At 45.4% G+C, this 18,615-nt stretch overlaps 1 protein-coding gene and 1 pseudogene across 2 annotated transcripts in view; one reads left to right on the top strand and one right to left on the bottom strand.

The window, feature by feature from the left end:
* Nucleotides 1-18,615, top strand: part of ARHGEF28 (Rho guanine nucleotide exchange factor 28) — a 344,574-nt gene that overhangs the window by 43,962 nt on the left and 281,997 nt on the right. The window lies entirely within an intron of this gene.
* On the bottom strand, nucleotides 2,219-5,041 carry LOC102182259 (annotated as a pseudogene).

Genomic DNA, 18,615 nt, shown 5'->3' with positions numbered 1-18,615 from the left:
CCGCTGCAGCCGATGCCGACTCCGCCACCGCACACGAGCGTATCCCTCTGTTTTAATTTTTAACTGAAAATCAACATTAATATATAATTTATGAGTTGGGTAATTAAATGATAATTTAAATGAAAATATTAGGAATTTTAATGGTAGATCTGAAAAGAAATTATGTGCTGATGTCCTGGGGGATTGTATCAAGGAGAGTATTATGTAGTTAACTGGTATGACTTTCTAGAATGTAGGAACTCTCCCATGAGGAAGGCCCTTTCTGGAGGAGACTTGAAGTTGGCTAGGCTCTCTTTTCGGAGAAGGCAATGGCAACCCACTCCAGTACTCTTGCCTGGAAAATCCCATGGACGGAGGAGCCTGGTAGGCTGCAGTCCATGAGATCGCTAAGAGTTGGACACGGCTGAGTGACTTCACTTTCACTTTTCACTTTCATGCACTGGAGAAGGAAATGGCAACCCACTCGAGTGTTCTTGGCCTGGAGAATCCCAGGGACGGGGGAGCCTGGTGGGCTGCCATCTATGGGGTCGCACAGAGTCGGACATGACTGAAGCGACTTAGCAGCAGCAGCAGGCTCTCTTTTGAAGAAAAGGCACATCTGAGCCATCAGGAGCAGAATGGAAATCTGCCCAGATTTCTAAGAAGAACATGGCATGTTTCTTCAGGATGCAGGACTGTTCCTGTTTTGGGACATTTAACATGCTTGGTCACTGGGTGCCAACGGCCAAGGTCTATTCTCATCAGCACTTCGAACATTCTCCTCTTTCCCCTTTCCTTGTAAGTATGCACAGGTCCCCAACAACATGAAAAGACCAAATTATCTAACAAAAGCCCTTCATTTTCCTCTTCACTGCAGTAGAGGTGATTCCCCATAACCTTCTAATTTCCAAAGACCATGGCCCCTTCTGAGTCCTCATTCCCCCTGACCTCACTGCAGTCCCTCATGAGCTCTACACAGTTGTGCACTATTATTTAAAATTACATTATTTTTGGCTCTGTGCTGATTCTTCATTGCTCTGAGTGCTTTCTCTGGTTGCAGTGAGCAGGGGCTACGCTCTAGATGCTGAGCACTGGCTGCTCATTGTGGTGGCTTCTCTTGTTGAAGAGCTTGGGCTCTAGGGCGTGTGGGCTCAGTAGTTGTGGCTCCCAAGCTCCAGAGTACGGGCTCAGTAGTTGTGGCCCATGTGCTTAGTTGCTCTATGGCGTGTGGGATCTTCTTGGACCAGCGATCGAACCCGTGTCTCTGGTCCAATCGAATCCGCATTGGCAGGTGGATTTTTTATTTTTTAACCACTGAACCACCAGGGAAGCCCACAATTATGTATTATTATTGAATTATTGTTTAAGCTCTTAAATTGCTGCTGAACTCCTCATGTGTTTGAACTTGTCTCTCTGTAAATGTCTCGAGGGCGGGATCTTATATTTCTCTTTGTCTTTAGTAATATTCAGGACAATGTATTTAATTTGTTAGTTGAAGATTTTTTTGGTAACTCATTGCACTGTTTTAATATTTAATCTGTAGGAAAGTTCTTTTCTGTTTTAATCTTGAATCTCCACTGCTGATTTTACATCCTAATTGTATATGTGATAGAAATTTGTAGTTCTTCTTTTTTTCTTTCTTAATCAGGGCAAAGGTGAGACCCAGATTGGGTCTTTATTTAGACTGCTCCGCTTAGTCTTGCCTCAGACAGAAGAGCACATCTGTGTTTATGCACACACTTGCACATAACAGACACATTCACAGACATACACATGCCTAGGAACATACCAGCCGAGCTGGGAAAGAGTGAGGAGCAGCGAGCCACTTAATGCAAATAGGGGTCAGTTCAGTCCCTTTGCTGCCTGTCTGGTGGTGAGCTTCTCGCCTGAGGTCTTGGTAGTAACTTCCCAGTGTGTTTCTCATTGAATGTTAAAACAAGGCCCATAGAAAAAGGCACAAATGTAGAGAAATAGGGACCAGCAGAGGAGTGTAGGTGAAGAGACCTACAGAGATCCAGGCAAGGAACTACAAGGAGAAGGACAGACACCGAAGCAGAGAGAGGAGGCCGCAAGGCAGCAGGGAGGTTGGGAGCCAGGAGGAAGCTGGGGAACGACACCAACTCCAAAACTATCTCTGGCGGGGGGAATTTAGCCTGCTTGCGAGGGGTGGGGCAGGGAGAAGGTTGGGAAGGAGAAGCAATTTTAGGAACTGGATGTTCCACCTCCCCTTGGGCCTGGGAGCTGTGCCCTGTTCAGTGGTGGCCTGCCCCAGGCCTCCACACATGAGCCTGCCATCCTGTTCTGGTAGCTGAGAACCGGGACCTGGCTACTTGGAAGCCACAGGAGCTGGGGGAAGTCCCAAGACCCCTGGGAGACTCTGGAGGAGGGGGTGGGCGAAGGACAGGGGCTGAGGCCAGCTCTGTCCTCCAGATGGGCTCATCCAATGTAGTGGCCGCTCTGGGGGCAAGCACAGTGGGGGTCAGGGGTTCCGCAGTGGGCTGGGCCCTGGAGTTGAAAATCCGCAGATCTCCTGGACTCTGGCAGTTTTGGGAGGCCCTGAGGAGGTGGGTCCAGGAGTTGGGGGAACCTCATCAAAACAGAACATGGCAGTTTTAAGTTGGTAGGGCTGGTGCCGCATGAAATCCAGAGCCTTGATGCCCCGCTTAGGGGCTCCCGAGGCCCTTGGGATTGGGTCTTACTAGGGAGAGTTCGGGCAGCTTGGGGAAAAGGGTGAGAGCAGTGGGTTGTAAGCAATAGGAGGTGGAGCACGTATATTGGGTGAATATTTCCAGGAAGAGGGCAGTGAGGGGGTAGGAGAAGGGTTTCTGGGCCGAGGGCCAAGGCCAGGACCAAGTGGAGCTTCCACCATATACCTGTCCGCTCGGCTCTGAGGTATGGCAAACAGCTCCCCTCCCCTCCCCTGAAGCCTTGGTGTTTCAGGGATTTCAGCAGAAGGGGCTGCCCGGTTCACTAACCCATCAAGGAATCCTCGAGAAGGAGGCTTAGGAACCACTGGGGGTGGAGTCTTAGGAGTCGTATGGGGTGGGATCTTGGGAGCCATTGGAGGCGGGGTTTTAGCTGTCACGTGAGGCAACGTCTTGTAACTCCTGCCCCCTGGTGGCTGCATGAAGTTGCAGACTTCAGCCCCGAGGCTCAGAGCATCCTCTTCTGGACCAGATTCTGCGCCCCCAACCCAGGGTTTTTCATCCAGGTTTTGCACCAACGATAGCAGCTCGGGGTTGGGCGAGTTCTTCATCTCCTCATTTCCTGACCGGAACATCTGCTTTTGGGTTCCCCGACGCCGGGCCTCCTGGAGGATGCCCGTGCGAGCAGCTGGCACGGAGATGTGTTGCTCCTGGGTGCTAGGGGCTCAGGGGCCGCGGAGCTAGGGGTAGGCGCTTCTGGGTGCGCAGCAGGTCGCAGAGGTGACGACAGAAAGATAGAAGTGGTGGAGGTCATGGCTAGCGGGGTCGGGGTCTCTGGGGCTCCGCCTGGTGTAACAGGATGATTAGGGGCTGGGATGTAGAGGGAGCTGGTGGCCGTCACGGGGCTGGAGGGGCGTGGGGTGCTGGGGGAAGCGGGGACTGGCACGTGGCTGGGAACCCCTGAAGTGAAGCTGGGCACAGGAAAGGTAACCTGCGGAGGAGACAGGAAAGGCAGTGGGGCAGCGCTGAGGCCTCCCAGGCTCTCATTTGCCCTCTTGGGAACTAGGGGCCAGAAAATAACCGGGGTGGTACCTGACCGCTGCCCTTGTAAACCGGGAGTAAAGGGCCTAGCTGAGCGGTTAAAGATGCTTGGAGCTGAGGTAGAGGTTCCACAGCCAGCGAGGAAAGGTCTGGGGGCTGGCTACAGGGGCTGAATGGGAGCAGAGCCGCCTCTGGCGGAGTGCTTTGTGGCTGAGGTGGAGACTGCAGGCCCTGTCCATTGAGCGTGGCCGCTGGACCTTCCCGGGCCAGCTGCTAGGTGATGGAGGCTGCGCACTGGCGCTGCTGTTCAGAGTTGGCCCCTCGCCCGGAGGCCTCACTCCGCTGCCCTCCCAGCCCCCGGCCCTCTGCTGTGCCTGAGCTCGGCCTGGTAGCTCCGTGTCCAGGTAGGGGCTGTCCCAGTCGGACTGGTTGGTGAGGCTGCGGGCGTAGGAGAAAGCCTCTTCGTACAGCTCGGACTCACTGGTTGGAGGCAAGCCGTCCTCCTCCTCAGCACTGGTCCTGGCGGCAGCCCCAAAGCTCACTAGGGGGTACTTCTTGTCTCTCTGCCGACGTTTCTTAAACATCAGTACCCCCTTGGAATGGAGGTTGGGGGCTGCGGAGAGCAGGGAGGCAATCGTCCCGCATTTGGTCTTGGCCTCTTTCACACTCCTCTCTTGGAGACTCTCTGCCCTTTGTAGCTTGGGTTGTTTGGCCTTCTGGGTATAGGTGGTGGTAAGATCTTCTGCCATTAGGTGGGGAACAGGCCCCACCATAGGGGTGAGACGAGGGCCAGGCCGGAGGGGGCCATGGGGCAACAGCAGGGGCTTGGCAGGGGGTGGCTGAAGAGTTGTCCCATCCTCCCAAGATGGGGAGCTCACACGACTGTCACCCTGGCTGGGAGGGCCAAGGACAGCAGGTGCTGGCTCTGCGGGGCTGTCAAGACAGGTAGACCTCATCTGGTGGGGCTCCTGGAAGGGTGGGCCTTGTGGGGCCTCGGCAGCGGGGTCGCTGGGGCTTTTCCTGAGTGTCTGGGCGGTCAGCATCACTGTCTGTCTCTCCTTAGTAAGCCTCACTGTCAGGGGGTGAGAGGAGGCGCCCGGGCTGGAGAGGTGGGGAACTGGAACTCCTGGGTGCTCCGGACTCTGGAGACATGGGTCACAGTGCCTGAAGCTCACCCAGGGATGGCGGTCGCACAGGCCCCTCATCTTCTACCCGCCGCACAGTGAGGACAGCTGACTCCCTGATACATCGACGAGGCTTGTGGCACTGGCATCAGAGAGGCTGGTGCGGGAGACCCCACTGGTGGCCAAAAGCTGATCCCTCTCTTGGTGTCCTCCTCTGCCCGCCCGGCTCCATCTTCAGATTTTCCTACGCATGAGCACATACGTTAGGACCGGAAAGATGGTGAACTATGCCTGGGCAGGGCGAAGCCAGAGGAAACTGGTGAAGGTCCATTGCGGTCCTGACGTGCAGGTCAGTCGTCCGACTATGGTGCCAGGCAATCTGTGTGACTTAATTCCATCCTCTCAACAAGTTATTACAATGGCATTCCTCTTTTCTCCATTCTACAAATGAAAGAAACTGAGGCCGAGATTAAACTACCCAAGTTACGGAACTGCAGGGACAGACCTTGAACACATGCTGCCGAGAAGCGAACCTGCTGCCCTTTAAAGTCTTAAGTGCTGCCGCAATTCCCCGGTGGTTCACTGATTAGAACGCTTGCATTGTCACAGCCAGGGGCACGGGGTTGGATGCCTGGTCAGGGAACTAACATCCTGCCAGCCACATGGCCCGGCCAGAGGAAGTAAATGTATAAAAGGTATACTATATCAGAATATTCATAATTTTTAAAAATCCCCAAACCAAAAAACATTGTTTTCCATCCTGCAAGTCTTATAACCAGCAACGGTCATGGGTGAGAGAACCTCCAAGACGGAAATTGAAGGGGCCAGGAGTCAGCATGAAGTTGCTACAAGACTTTCTAATATGTCATTGGAAGGAGAGTTACTAAAGATAGTTCAATCGCATCTCGGTTTGGGGTGGGACCATAAAGTTACCGCGACATCTCAGAGGGGGAGAAAAAAGGAGATAAGACTCCTCAGAAGCCGCCGCAGACGGCCATCACAGAAAAGAAACGAGCGCGTGCACAGTAGTTATTATTCTTATCATAGGTGGGTCGTTTGTTCAGATCACAGGAGCCCAGGGGTATAGCTGGATCTTAGTCACAGTAACAAAACAGTTTTCGACTTGGCTTTTGAAAACATTGGAACACCAGTTCTCAGTCTGTTCCTCCTTTCTGAGACACAGCTTGAGAGACACACCAGGCAGAGTCTTTTCTAACAACTTCAACTGCAAAGCTCTCATCTTCCTAAACTCTTAAAGCATTTGCTGTTTAGCGTTCCTTCCTCCACTCCTCGCCTCCTGGTTACTGCTGCACTGCTCTCATTAGGCTGCTCCTTCCAGCATGGGTGTGGCCAGGCAGACCAGTGACCTCTCCAATCACGGCTTCAGTGTTCCTTCTCAGTTCTTATCTTGCTTTGCTTCGCAGCTTTTGCTCCTTTGTTCATTTCTCTTGGATTTTGTCACATTTGTCCCCTTCTGAATTTCTAACATGGACGGAGGAGCCTGTGGGCTGCAGTCCATGGGGTTGCTAAGAGTCCGGCATGACTGAGCGACTTCACCCTTACTTTTCACTTTCATGCATTGGAGAAAGAAATGGCAACCCACTTCAGTGTTCTTCCCTAGAGAATCCCAGGGACGGGGGAGCCTGGTGGGCTGTCGTCTATGGGGTCGCACAGAGTTGGACATGACTTAGCAGCAGCAGCAGCAGCAGCCCCCTTCTAAATTTCTAACATGGTAATAGATGGTTGGGAGTGTGGAATCTGGAACAAGACTGCTTGGTTTTAAATTTCCATCCTACCGTTTAATTGTTGTGTGCTTTTGAGCAAAGTGTTTAATCTCTCTATGCCTTACTTTTCCCATCTGTAAAATGGGGACAGTAGCGGAAGGTACTCTATATGTTTGTGAGGACTGGATGAAAATTGGCTAATACAATAAATAGTGCTCCGTAAATGTCAGCCCTGTTTCTCTGTTCCTCAATGCCTTTTGTGAGCTCTGCTTCCTCTGCCTTTCTCTTGGAGTTCTCCACGTTTCTGTTCTAAGCCCTTTTTGAGTTTGTGTGTATCCATTCCCTTACTCCATCTCATTTACTCCCAAATGACTTTAATTACTGTTACTGTATTATCAAAATCTTTCTCTCCAGCCCAGACCTCTTTCTTGAACTCCAGGTCCCTGCTTTTGACCTGTCTTGGACACCAGTCATCACATCTCAAGCTCTTAATGGCCAGAACTCATTTTTATTTCTTTCCAAGTCATCTATCTGCCTCCCCTTCCACTTTCCCCTTCTTGGTCAGTGGCACCGTCATCCCCATTGTCTAAGCCAGGAACCACGGAGTTACTGTAGATTTGTTCCTCCTGGTCCTTATGCCTTACATCTAGTTAAGCACCAAGGCCTCTTCATTTTGTTCTTTAATCTCTCACATTTCTTTGTCCTCCCTAAAACATTGCTTTGAATCAGGCTCTCCCTGTCTTTCACCTAAACAATAGCAATGGTCTCTTGGTTGACGTCCCTGACTTTGGTCTCTCTCTTTTCAGTTCATCTTAGCCCTGTGTCACAGTGATCTCTCTAACACGCAATTTGGGTTGCTTGCCTCTGTTGCCTAAAGCCACTAACTGGCTTTAAGTTCATGTTACTTAGTATGATGTAACACTGGGGCCTGGAAAAATTTTCCATCTTTCTCTCCCACGACTACCCTATGCACACTTTCAGTAGTCCTGGAGGTGTTTGTAGCTCCATGAATAACCCTTTCTTGAATGCTTCCATGTAGTTACTCCTATTTCTTCTACTTGGAATGTCCTCCCGTTTCACGGTCTACCTGGTGAACATCAGTGATTTTCAACAAGGGTTGCTATTGGCATTTGGGTGGGACAGTTCTTTGAGCAGAATCAATCCAGTATTATTGAATGCTCAGCATGCACGGTCTCTGATGCTGAATGCCAGGAGCTGTTCCCTTCCCTCTTCTGCTCCTCCCCTGCCCCACCAACTCAGTCACGTAAGAACCAGACATGCTCTGCCCTCATTTCCAAATGCGTTTCTAAGTAGGAGTGCCCCTAGTAAAAAGCAGTTGTATGTATTCTTTAAGACTTAGCTTAGGCCTTATCTCCTTGGGGAACCGTGCCTGCTACCTCGGCTACTGGCTGATTTGAGTGTTTCCATCTCCCTGGATTCGCAGAATCCCACACAGTTTATATTCTCGTTGTTTTCCGTTTTCTCACTGGGCTGGCAGCTTCTCTAGGAAGAACTCATCCCTGCATCCCCAGTACCTAGGATATAATAGACACGCAATAAGTATTGTCAGGCAAGTGTATGCTCCTTGGTTCTTTGTCTCGTCACAACAAAGATTTGGAGTGACGGACATTAAAGCCCTCGGCGTGTCGCAGCTCTCAGGTCTTGGACGGAGCGTGTTATAGCTCTCAGGTCTCGAATGGACTGTGTTATAGCTCTTAGACAGATCAGTGTTACAGCTCTATTTTATTTAGATAATAGGAAAATCCATCCTCGAGGCGTGAGGGCATGTCGACACAAAGATGCGAAGAGAAGAGCACCGTGGCGCGTGAGGAGGAGGGGGTAGAGAGAGAGCGCCCCAGCCCCTTGGCTCTTTTTATGTCCCCCCCACCCCCACCCCCCCGCCGGGCCTGCCCTATGTAAATGGGGTTAGCCAGGAGTGTTGTTTATTCTCCCTGAGGTCCTCACTCCAGTCGGACCTTCCTTTGTTCTATTTTCGGGGGCTTTTCTCTTCCTTATCTTTTAGCCACCGCCATTTTGGACCCCTTTTTCCTATTCTAACTACCTAACAGTATTTATAGAGAAAGTGAATGGTTGTGTTTTCCTTGGTATATAGTTAAGTTATCTGTTCCTCTAGCTTATTTGCCTGTTTCATATCAGTATACCCTTTCTTTTCAAATAGATTGATAGACATTTGAAGGGAGACATTTATACTTTTTTTTTTTTTTTACGAGTACTAAGCATATATAGGAAGTTCGGAGTAAATGTGCTAAACTAAATGAAACATTTAGAAACTAGCTGTTTCTCTGAGGTTAAGCTTCATCTCTTTTAATCATTAAGGTCATATTTCTAAATGTGAAAGCATCATTTGAGAATTTCTCCAGGCTTTACTCATTTGTTCCACTAGTCTTATAGTTTAGAATTGGGTGCAGTAGTCTAGCTATTCTGGTTTAAGAATTTAATTTTTGTGGTTAGTAGGTGGAGAGTACCTTTTTGTTCCTGCAAAGACTGTATAAAGCCTAGTTGGGAATGGGGAGGTGGACGGGGGTGGTGCAAAGACACAGTTTGCTGTCTGAAATGCAGATGAGAGCCGTGAGGGAGGTGGTGCCTTCCACCTCTGGTTGGATTTGTTGACATCTCAGTAGACATGCCGTAAGTTATCGGGAGAATTTTCCATGTGCCTATTCCCCCAGCTACTTTATTTTGTCTCTGTAGTCTATTTAGCAGTCTTTGGGTCAACCCTGTGACAAGACGACCTTAGGTAAGTTACTGCCTCACTTCAGATACTTTTTTGGCTTCGCATTGCCTCTAGAAGGGATTTTCAATCAGAAGTATGTGGTTTTTTAATCTTGGATCTCACAAGCTTAAACTAAGCCCGTGACTCCACAAAAGAGAGCCAGTTTCATGACTTAGTTACTTTGTTTCTTGCCCGTAAATAGTATTTCCTAGTTTGTTCACTTATGTTTCTTCTCTAACATAGTTCTGAGTTTCTTTTGACATTTTAAAATTTGAAATTTATTCTTAAAGCTGTCACACAGAATAATCAAAACATGTCACAGGCTGAGAAAGAATCCTAAAAATATTTTAAGCAGTAGCAATATCATTGGAAAATGAGGGCGAGAGGTGAGGGGCAGTGGACCACCTATGGTTGCCACTGCAAAAGAGAAAATTGATTAGGATACATAAATTCTAACATGGCTTTTCAAATTGACCGTTTTATTGAGATAATTGTACAGTCACATTCAGTTATAAGAAATACTATTAGTTGTTGTTTAGTTGCTAAGTTGTGTCCGACTCTTTTGTGACCCCATGGACTGTAGCCCGCCAGACTCCTCCGTCCATGGGATTTCCCAGGCAAGAATACTGGAGTGGGTGGCCATTTCTTTCTTGAGGGGATCTTCCTCACTCAGGGATCTAACCCACGTCTCCTGCATTGCAGGCAGATTCTTTACTGCTGAGTGCCCGGGAAACACTGTGGAGAAACTTTATACTCTCTGCCCAATGGTAATATTTTATAAAACTATAATAAGCTCAATTGCCCTACAGCTCAAATGGTAATGAATCTGCCTGCAATGTAGGAGACCTGGGTTTGATCCCTGACTCGGGAAGATCCTCTGGAGAAGGGAATGGTAATCCACTCCAGTATTCTTGCCTGGAGAATCCCTTGGACAGAGCAGCCTGGTGAGCTACAGTCTGTGGGGTCGCAAAGAGTCGGACATAACTGAGCATCTAACTACTACTACTACTAAGATAAATTGATATTGACCGTGATACAATGTACTCATCTTATTCAGGTTTCCCAGTTTTACTTCTATTTACTAGTCTCTGTGGTCTTAAATTTCAGCATCCTTTTTTGTCTCCTGTGTAAGTTCATGCATTCACCGCCACAGACAAGACACTGAATGGTTCTGAAACTGCTAGGATCCCTCATGTCGCCCTTGTGTCATCATGACCGCCTTCCCTCCTTACCCTCCCAATGCTGTATTCCACTTCTGGCCAGCACTAATCTGTTGCCCATTAATTTTTCTCATTTAAAAATGTTATTATATATGTTGGATTATGGTCTGTGACCTTTTGGGATTGGCTCCTATTGATCAGCATAATTTCCTAAAGATCCATGTTGTGTAAATAGTTTGTTCCTTTTAATTTCTGAGTAGTATATATTGCTGACTTAGGCATGTACACATGTAAGTGTGCACGCAGACAGCAGACTGTGCTGTCTTCAGCATTCAACTGTTGGAGACGTCTGGGCTGATTCTAGTTTTTGGCTGTTATAGATAAGGCTGTGACCAATAATATACAGGTTTTTGTGTGAACATAAAGTTCTATTTCTCTGGGGGTGGGGGAAATACCCGTTAGTGGAATTACTGGTGGCAATGTGTATTTAGTTTTTAAGAGATTGGCCCAACTGTTTTCCAGAATAGCTATATTATTTTGCATTCTTACCAGCAATATGTAAGTGATTAGTATCTCTACATCCTTTCCAAGATTTGGTTATGCCACTGGTTTTTGTTATAGCCATTTGAATGGTATATTGATATTTCATTATGTGTGTGTGTGGTTGTTTTTTTTCACATTTATAGCCTTCTAATATCTTTTTTACATATTGTGTACATATATTTTCCAAAAATGGGATTATACAATATGTTTTAAATAACTTTCATTTTAAATTTAACTTGGAGTGAACATCTTTCCAAGGCATTAAGTATTTCTTTCTATAGTAGATAAAACAGCTGTGTAGCATTCCAATACATGAACCAAAGTTCTCTTTTTGAATTAATTGACCTAGAACATAGTATTTGTCTCAGGTATAAAACACAATCATTCCTTACATCTATATAGTTATCCCTTGGTACTCATGGAGGACTGGTTCCAGGCCCACTGGTGGACACTCAGATCTGTGGATGTTCAGGTCCCTTGCATGAAACAGTATAGTGCAGCCAGCCCTTTGTATCTTCAGGTTCCACATCTGCGGATATAGAAGACTGATTGTATTACGAATTGATCACCACAGTAAATCCAGTTAATATCCATGGTGGTTTCAATTTGCATTTCTAAAGTGGTTAATGATGTTGAACATCTTCCCATGACCTTATTTGCCATGCAAATATCCTCTTCAGTGAAGTGTCCATGTCTTTTGTCCATTTTCTAACTGGGCTGTTTGAGCGTTCTTAATATATTCTAGATACTAGTCCTTTGTTGGGTATTTTCTCCCAGTCTGTAGCATGCCTTTTGATCTCCCTCACTTGGGCTTTCACAGAGGAACACTTTTTAATTTTGATGTCTAGCATGATAAAAAAAAAAAGGTCTTAGTCTTTAATGTCCAGTAGTCCCTTGAGAATCTGAAAGCTGTAAACTCTTGTCAGAAAAATGCACACCACACAAAATTTCATACCTAAATTTTTGGTGTTCACAGACTCTATAAGGTTCATCAATGAACTATAAGTCGTATGAATCCACTTAATTTGCAGTAATCCTGCAGAAGACTCTGGGGAGAGTTACTTTTCTTTTGTTGAAGTAAAAAGTGGAGAAACTCTATAATTTACAAAATAAGAGAAAGCTGTATTAGCCAGGCTTTATTCTGTTGAGGACCTAACTCAAATGCCTCTTTCTCAGTAATATTTTTCTTGACTACTCTGGGATATATTGCCAGATTGCTGCTTTAAACTTCTTGGGCTGAACAGCTCTGCCAAGAAAACAGTCTTTCTTGTATTGAATTTGAGCTTTAAGGCATCAGCAAACGAGTGAACTTGTGCACACCTGCCAGTTCGGTTTTAATAGCATGACTCTTTACAGTATGTGACTTATTTTTCTTGCTCCATTTCCTTGTTTTATAAGGATGAGTGCAAAATAAGAAAATAGAAATGAGATGCTGGTAGTGAAGCAAGGGTTGATAAATTTGATATGATCACTATCTGTGCCCAAGCAGAGAATTGTCAGCATCCGTTAGTTGTATTAAACTTGATCATGCATTCCATTAAGATGGAAAAGTAAAAAGCTCATTGTCAGAAAAACTGGAGTATATTTTGTTTACATTCTGACTCAAAGCAAACATGAAATTAGGAATGTTGTTAGGTCTTTGGCACAGGAGTCTCGCCCCCTGGAAGTCTGTTGTTCACTTTTGTCGCAGATTTTCATTTATTTATTTAAAATGTTGGCCGCGCTGGGTCGTCTGTTGCTGCGCGGGCTTTTCTCTAGTTGTGGCGAGTGGGGCTACTCTAGTTGTAGAGATGCGGGCTTCTCATTACTGTGGCTGCTCTTGTTGCAGAGCACAGGCTCTAGGGCATGCGGGCTCAGTTGCCCTGCAGCACGTTGAATCTTCCTGGACCAGGAATTGAACCCATGTCCCTTGCACTGGCAGGCATGTTTTTAACCACTGGACCACCAGGGAAGTCCTCGTTGCAGATTTAGTATGTGTTGTTTTAGGGATGAATTGTGTGTTAACGTAAGAGGCCAGTGACCTTTACTTCCTCTGGTTTCCAGACCTGTTACTCTAATTTATCTAATTCCTCAGTGTTTCATAAAAATGTCATGTATCCGGGTCTGTCTTCATGCTGAATCCTCCTTTCTCTCGTTCTATCAGTGTAACTCATTTATCACTTCATGCGCGTCCTAGACTATCGTGTTCCGCCAGCTCAGGGGTATTACTCTTTTACCCTCAACTTTTCATGGCTATAGATCTTATCCTGGCCAGGTTAGCTCATCCATGCTAGGGACAGTGTTATATGTATACGTTAAATATTTTATTATCCCTCCCATGACAGCCTGCATAGTGTTGTGCAGTGAATTGACTTTGACATGAGAGAGGAGCTTTAGAGCTGTGTTGCTAATAAGGACATTGATGCCCTGATAAGATGGAACTTGCCCACGATGCTTGAGTGAGTGAGCTTTGCATTGACTATGAAGGATACACTAAACAGATTAATAGCAAAAGTGAGCCGGTAAAGGGAATGTTCCATTGATGTATAAAAAAGCTTTTTGAGGGCTTAATCACTCTGTGTGCAGATACATCCTGTGAAATACAAGCAAGTGTGACTGGTCTGGCGGAACATTTTGCTAGCAGCTAGCGCCTGCTCCTCTTTGTACTTTACAAACGTCCTCTAATTTAGGCTGTCCCATTTCAGACTGACTGGCTCCCCTTCTTCCTCCCCACCCCCAGTGGTTGGAATTAATGAGATCCTTTTGAATGGTTATTGTGTTGCCTGCTTTCTAATCTTCAGACATTTCCCCACACTGAGTTCACCAAGTAATTCTACTCTTTCACATAAAGCTGCTTCGACCTGCATTAATCAGGTGGGTAACTCCAGTCTGAAGCAGGTCTGTAGACACTGCTGTGTATTCAGCAGGATGTTTATTTCTGAAATGCCTTTTTCCTGCCCATCCATTGTGTCGGCATGGAAGGTTTTTACTTGGACTTACCTCCCGTTTAACTGTTCTTTTCTCCTGTTAGTATAACAGTTGTGAAATACGATTAAAATTCTATACTCCAAGGTTCACTGAAGGAGCGGTGAGTCAAGATTTCCGTCCCCAGTGCCGCAGGTTTCAAACTAAGGTAGCAATAGAATTACCCCAATAGTAATTGCGCTCTGCTCTTTGAAGTTTCATAGTGGAGGGGGAATATTTGGTTCTGTAAAATCAAATACAATTCTGTGGAATTAGGATGTCCCTGGTGGTCCAGTGGTAAAGAATCTGCCTTGCCGTGCAGGGGGACATAGGTTCATTCCTGGTTGGGGAACTAAGATCCCGCATGGCGCAGAGCAGTGAAGCCCATGTACCCCGGAGCCTGCATGCCACAACTGCTGAGCCCACACCGCAGCTGGAGCGTCCGTGCACCTCCACGAAAGATCCCACATGCTGCGACTAAAGATCACACATCCTGTAACCAAGGCCCAACGCAGCCAAATAAAAACATGAATGAAAAATCCTGTGCAGGTTGACGGTGTTATAGGGATGTGGTACAGTGCTCTTCAGAATTCCTGATACCTGGGAATTCTTCAGGGCTGCCAGATGAGGCTGAGCTGAATAGACCTAGTTCTTACCCTTTCACCCCAGTTACTGCCAAATCACTTTGATCAGTCTAATATGTAGAAGTTATGGATGATTTTATTTGAAATAAAGATTCAAATGCTTAAAAAACCCTTTGTGTATGCTTCATATGCAATGATTGGACTTCCCAGGTGGCACCAGTGGTAAAGAATCCCCCTGCCTATGCAGGAGATGGGAGAGACACCAGTTTGATCCTTGAGTCGGGAAGATCCCCTGGAGGAGGAAATGGCAACCCACTCCACTGTTCTTGCCTGGGGAATCCCCTGGGCAGAGAAACCTGGCTGGGTACAGTCCATGGGGTCGCAAAGAGTCGGACATGACTGAGCATGCATGCATTGTAATATGCGATGATGATAAATGATAGTTACAGCTAGGATTTATTGCGTGCCCATTAAGTGTTTTCTCCTTTTACTCTATCAAATCTCTTAATCATCCCAACAGTCTTAAGAGGTAGGTACTGTTACTGGTTCTACTTGACACATGGCCCAGGGAGGTAAGTAACAGGCCCAGAGTCGCACAGAATAGGGTAGAACTGGTGTTCAAACACAGTCTGTTTCTGAGCCTATACTCCTCGCTATGAGGTTCTTACAGCTTTTTAGCCAAATGAATTTCTGTCTTTCAGATTGTAGTAATGTTACAAAAGGACTGTGCTGAGGCCAAGGAGAGCATGGGCTCTGGGGTCAGACAGGCTGGATCCACATGCCTTGGCCACAATTAACCTCTTGGTTTCATTCTCAGTCAAGTGGCACAACTTTGCTGAGCTTTTCTTTGCCCTTGTGAAGTCGAGACAAGGGTGCTGGAGGCCCTCCTAGCTGAAGAGGGCAGGTATCAGGAAGGCCCTTTAAAGTGAAGCTCCTTAAAATGGGGACCACAATTCAGAGGTAGCAGTGGTGGAGAAAAGGTTTGCCTGGGGTTCTAGTTTTTGAAAATTAAATTAAAATTCTGAAAATATTTATATAATTTATATTTTATTCCTTTGGCTGAAAGGCAGCAGAGCATCATGGCTAGAGCTTACAGTTCTGGAATGGCTGCTTAAATACCAGCCTAGCCTTGTTCAGGGTGACCTAATACACAGTTTTCAGCTCTGTTGACTCTTAGAATGAACATAAGATGAATTGTGTGTGTGAGTTGAAGGAGGTTGTGACTTCTTTTTGGCACAACTTATACAGTGGGACATTGGTGTTGTCTTATTTGATTTGCAAAGCATTATTATGAGGGTCATTTTTATTAGAAATACCCGAGATTGTCTTCTATTTTCTCCTAGGTGGGAAGAAGTTACCCGTATTCCTTTAATGTTGAAATTACTGTCTTTAAGCTTTTATCTTATTATGATTATTTCTTTTTAGTTGTTAATGGATCTCTGTCGCATTCTCATTGATTGTTTTGTATGTGACTTGAAGTTCTCCAGTACTCAAACTCTCTTCTCAATTTTATTTAACCTTGAAAGGGAAAGGGAAGTCGCTCAGTCGTGTCCGACTCTTTGCGACCCCATGGACTGTAGCCTACCAGGCTCCTCCATCCATGGAATTTTCCAAGCAAGAGTACTGGAGTGGGTTGCCGTTTCCTTCTCCAGGGGATCTTCCTGACCCAGGGATTGAACCCGGGTCTCCTGCATTGCAGGCAGACGTTTTACCCTCTGAGCCACCAGGGAAGCCCTTATTTCATGCTTAAAAAAAGATTGCCAGCATTATTTTCAGTTTATTTGTGTTTTAGCTAAAATATCTGGTAACCACATCAAGCCAAAGCAAACAACTATAGAAAAAATTTTGGTGTACAGGATAAAATTGCTAGAGGGTAGATGCTGGCATTGGGTTGGGGGAAGAATGAACACGGGAGGTTGTTGCTTGTAATTCTGTAAGTGGTCTGTTCGTTTAAATATTTTTGTTTAGGTAACTTGCTTTGCAGTTAACATTGTAACTGGAGGGACTTGTAAATGAAGGTTTAGGTAACTAAGTAGCATTTTCTTGATGCTACTGAATCAGTGGACATGAGTTTGAGCAAACTCCAGGAGTTAGTGAAGTACAGGGAAGCCTGGAGTACTGCAGTCCATGGGGTCACAAAGAGTCGGACATGACTTAGTGATTGAACAATAGCAGCCATGAGGGTTCTCTGAGATGATGTTGGTAAAATATGTAATACAGTACTTCACATACCATTATCCTTCTAAATGTAGTTGTTTATAGTATTGATGAATATTTGACCATTATCTGTTAATAGGTTGTATGAGAGGCATACACACCAATTTTTAGCGTGTTGAAGACAAAATTAGCCATGGTTTTATATTGAATCAGTCTTAGAATATTTCATTTAGATGCAAAAACTTGAGAAACCCAGAACTTCAAAGAATTGATTTTTTTCTGTATTAGTTAAACGTTATTTTTAAACATTAAAATATTCTTTTCACCTGTTGAAAATAGCCTAATATTTTTCTTTAGTGTTAACTAGCAATCAAAGATATTGGAATAGTGTGTGTCTTTCAAAAAATATCTAAAATATTGAATTTTTTGTATCTTGATCTTTTCACAAGATTGTTTCCTCTTTGGGGAGTAAAATTAAAAGTTGCAGCTCTCTACTGAGACCCCAAATTAGTCCATGGTGTCTGCCAGCAAGACTAGAACTGTATTGGCTCTTCAGTTTCCCAAGAAATATTTTGAAAAAAATGCAGTACGATATAAAAGTACTTGAGTCTCAATTTTTGAAATTGCAGGTGGAGAACTCAAGCATTAGAAAATGAACTACTGTGCATGACACTTTACTTACATAGTGCAAAGCTACAGCACGTGAAGAACTTAGGCAATTGTGACTTGTTCAGCAAATACGAATTTTTTATCATTAAACTTGATGTAAAAGGAGGTGTGGCCACATTTCACCATGCAGCTCTTGCAGCTCTGCAGTGAACACAGAGCCTACTGCTTTTAGCTATAACAGAGGAATTAATTTCAGAAAAGCGAGGATATAGTTGTTAATATCTGATTTGGTTTGAAGTTTTATTTGGGGATATATTTGCTTGGACTTTGTTCTTTACAGCTTAAGTAGGTGATCCTGATAGAGGTTTTATAAGTGTTGGAACTGAGGTTGAGAACTGGTGGGGGGTGGGGAGGGGTTGGTTTTAGTTTATTTTTTCAAGCAGTGAAATATAGTTTCTCTGAAAAACAAGAAAACTGCTGCTCAAAATGGTTCGTAACTGTCTTCACTGAAAACAGGGAAAAGGTAAACGGAAATAATAAAATATGAGTTGTTGAATACTAGGTGAAATGTAAATATGTTGTTTAGCCCTTGATGTTTTACTTTTCGTCTGAGATAATACAGTCCAAAGTTGAGGCAGGGGTTTGATGCAGTGGGCCTTGTACTGACTGGAGACACTGGATCCTTCACAGAGCTGTGCCAGGTTGGATTCTGTACTGCACTTCAGCTCACGTGGGCCTTTTCACTGGATAAACACACAACTCTAGAGGCTCTGGTGAGCGCCCTGCACTCCACAGGTCATGCCTTAGTCTACTGAACCCGGAGGAAGACTTGGGAAAAGCAGCCTAACCATTGTGGGGAAGGCTTGCTTACTTTATAGAGCAGAGCTTCAAAATGTTGTCCTGTACCCTTAAGTATGAAATGTTAGCATGTATCCCTTACTTAATGTACTTATTAATAAAACATGCTTCTGTAGCATGGACATGAATTTGAGCAAACTCCAGGAGACAGTGAAGGACAGGGGAGCCTGGCATGCTGCAGTCCATGGGTTGCAAAGAGTCAGACATGACTTAGTGACCAAATGACAATAACTACTGTAACAGCATATATTCTAAAACATACCTCAGATCTAAAAAGCTGTAAGGGTTAAACATTGTAGTAAAAAAATTTTTTTAATGGCCCCTTTTGTTCTCACTAAAAGCATTGACATGTAATACATGGCAGAGTAATATAGTGATAATGTGCCACTGTTTTGAAAATCTATGCTTAGTAATCTTAATGCTGTGTAGTACTTTGGCTTGAATGTCTGGTTCCAAGTACTGTTTATTTTGAAATTGGCTTTGAAGTGTCGTAGCTGGAAAAGATACCATACTA

This window comes from Capra hircus, chromosome 20 (assembly GCF_001704415.2).
Source record: "Capra hircus breed San Clemente chromosome 20, ASM170441v1, whole genome shotgun sequence".
Lineage (NCBI taxonomy): Eukaryota > Metazoa > Chordata > Mammalia > Artiodactyla > Bovidae > Capra > Capra hircus.
This window is presented reverse-complemented; position numbering and strand designations above follow the sequence as displayed.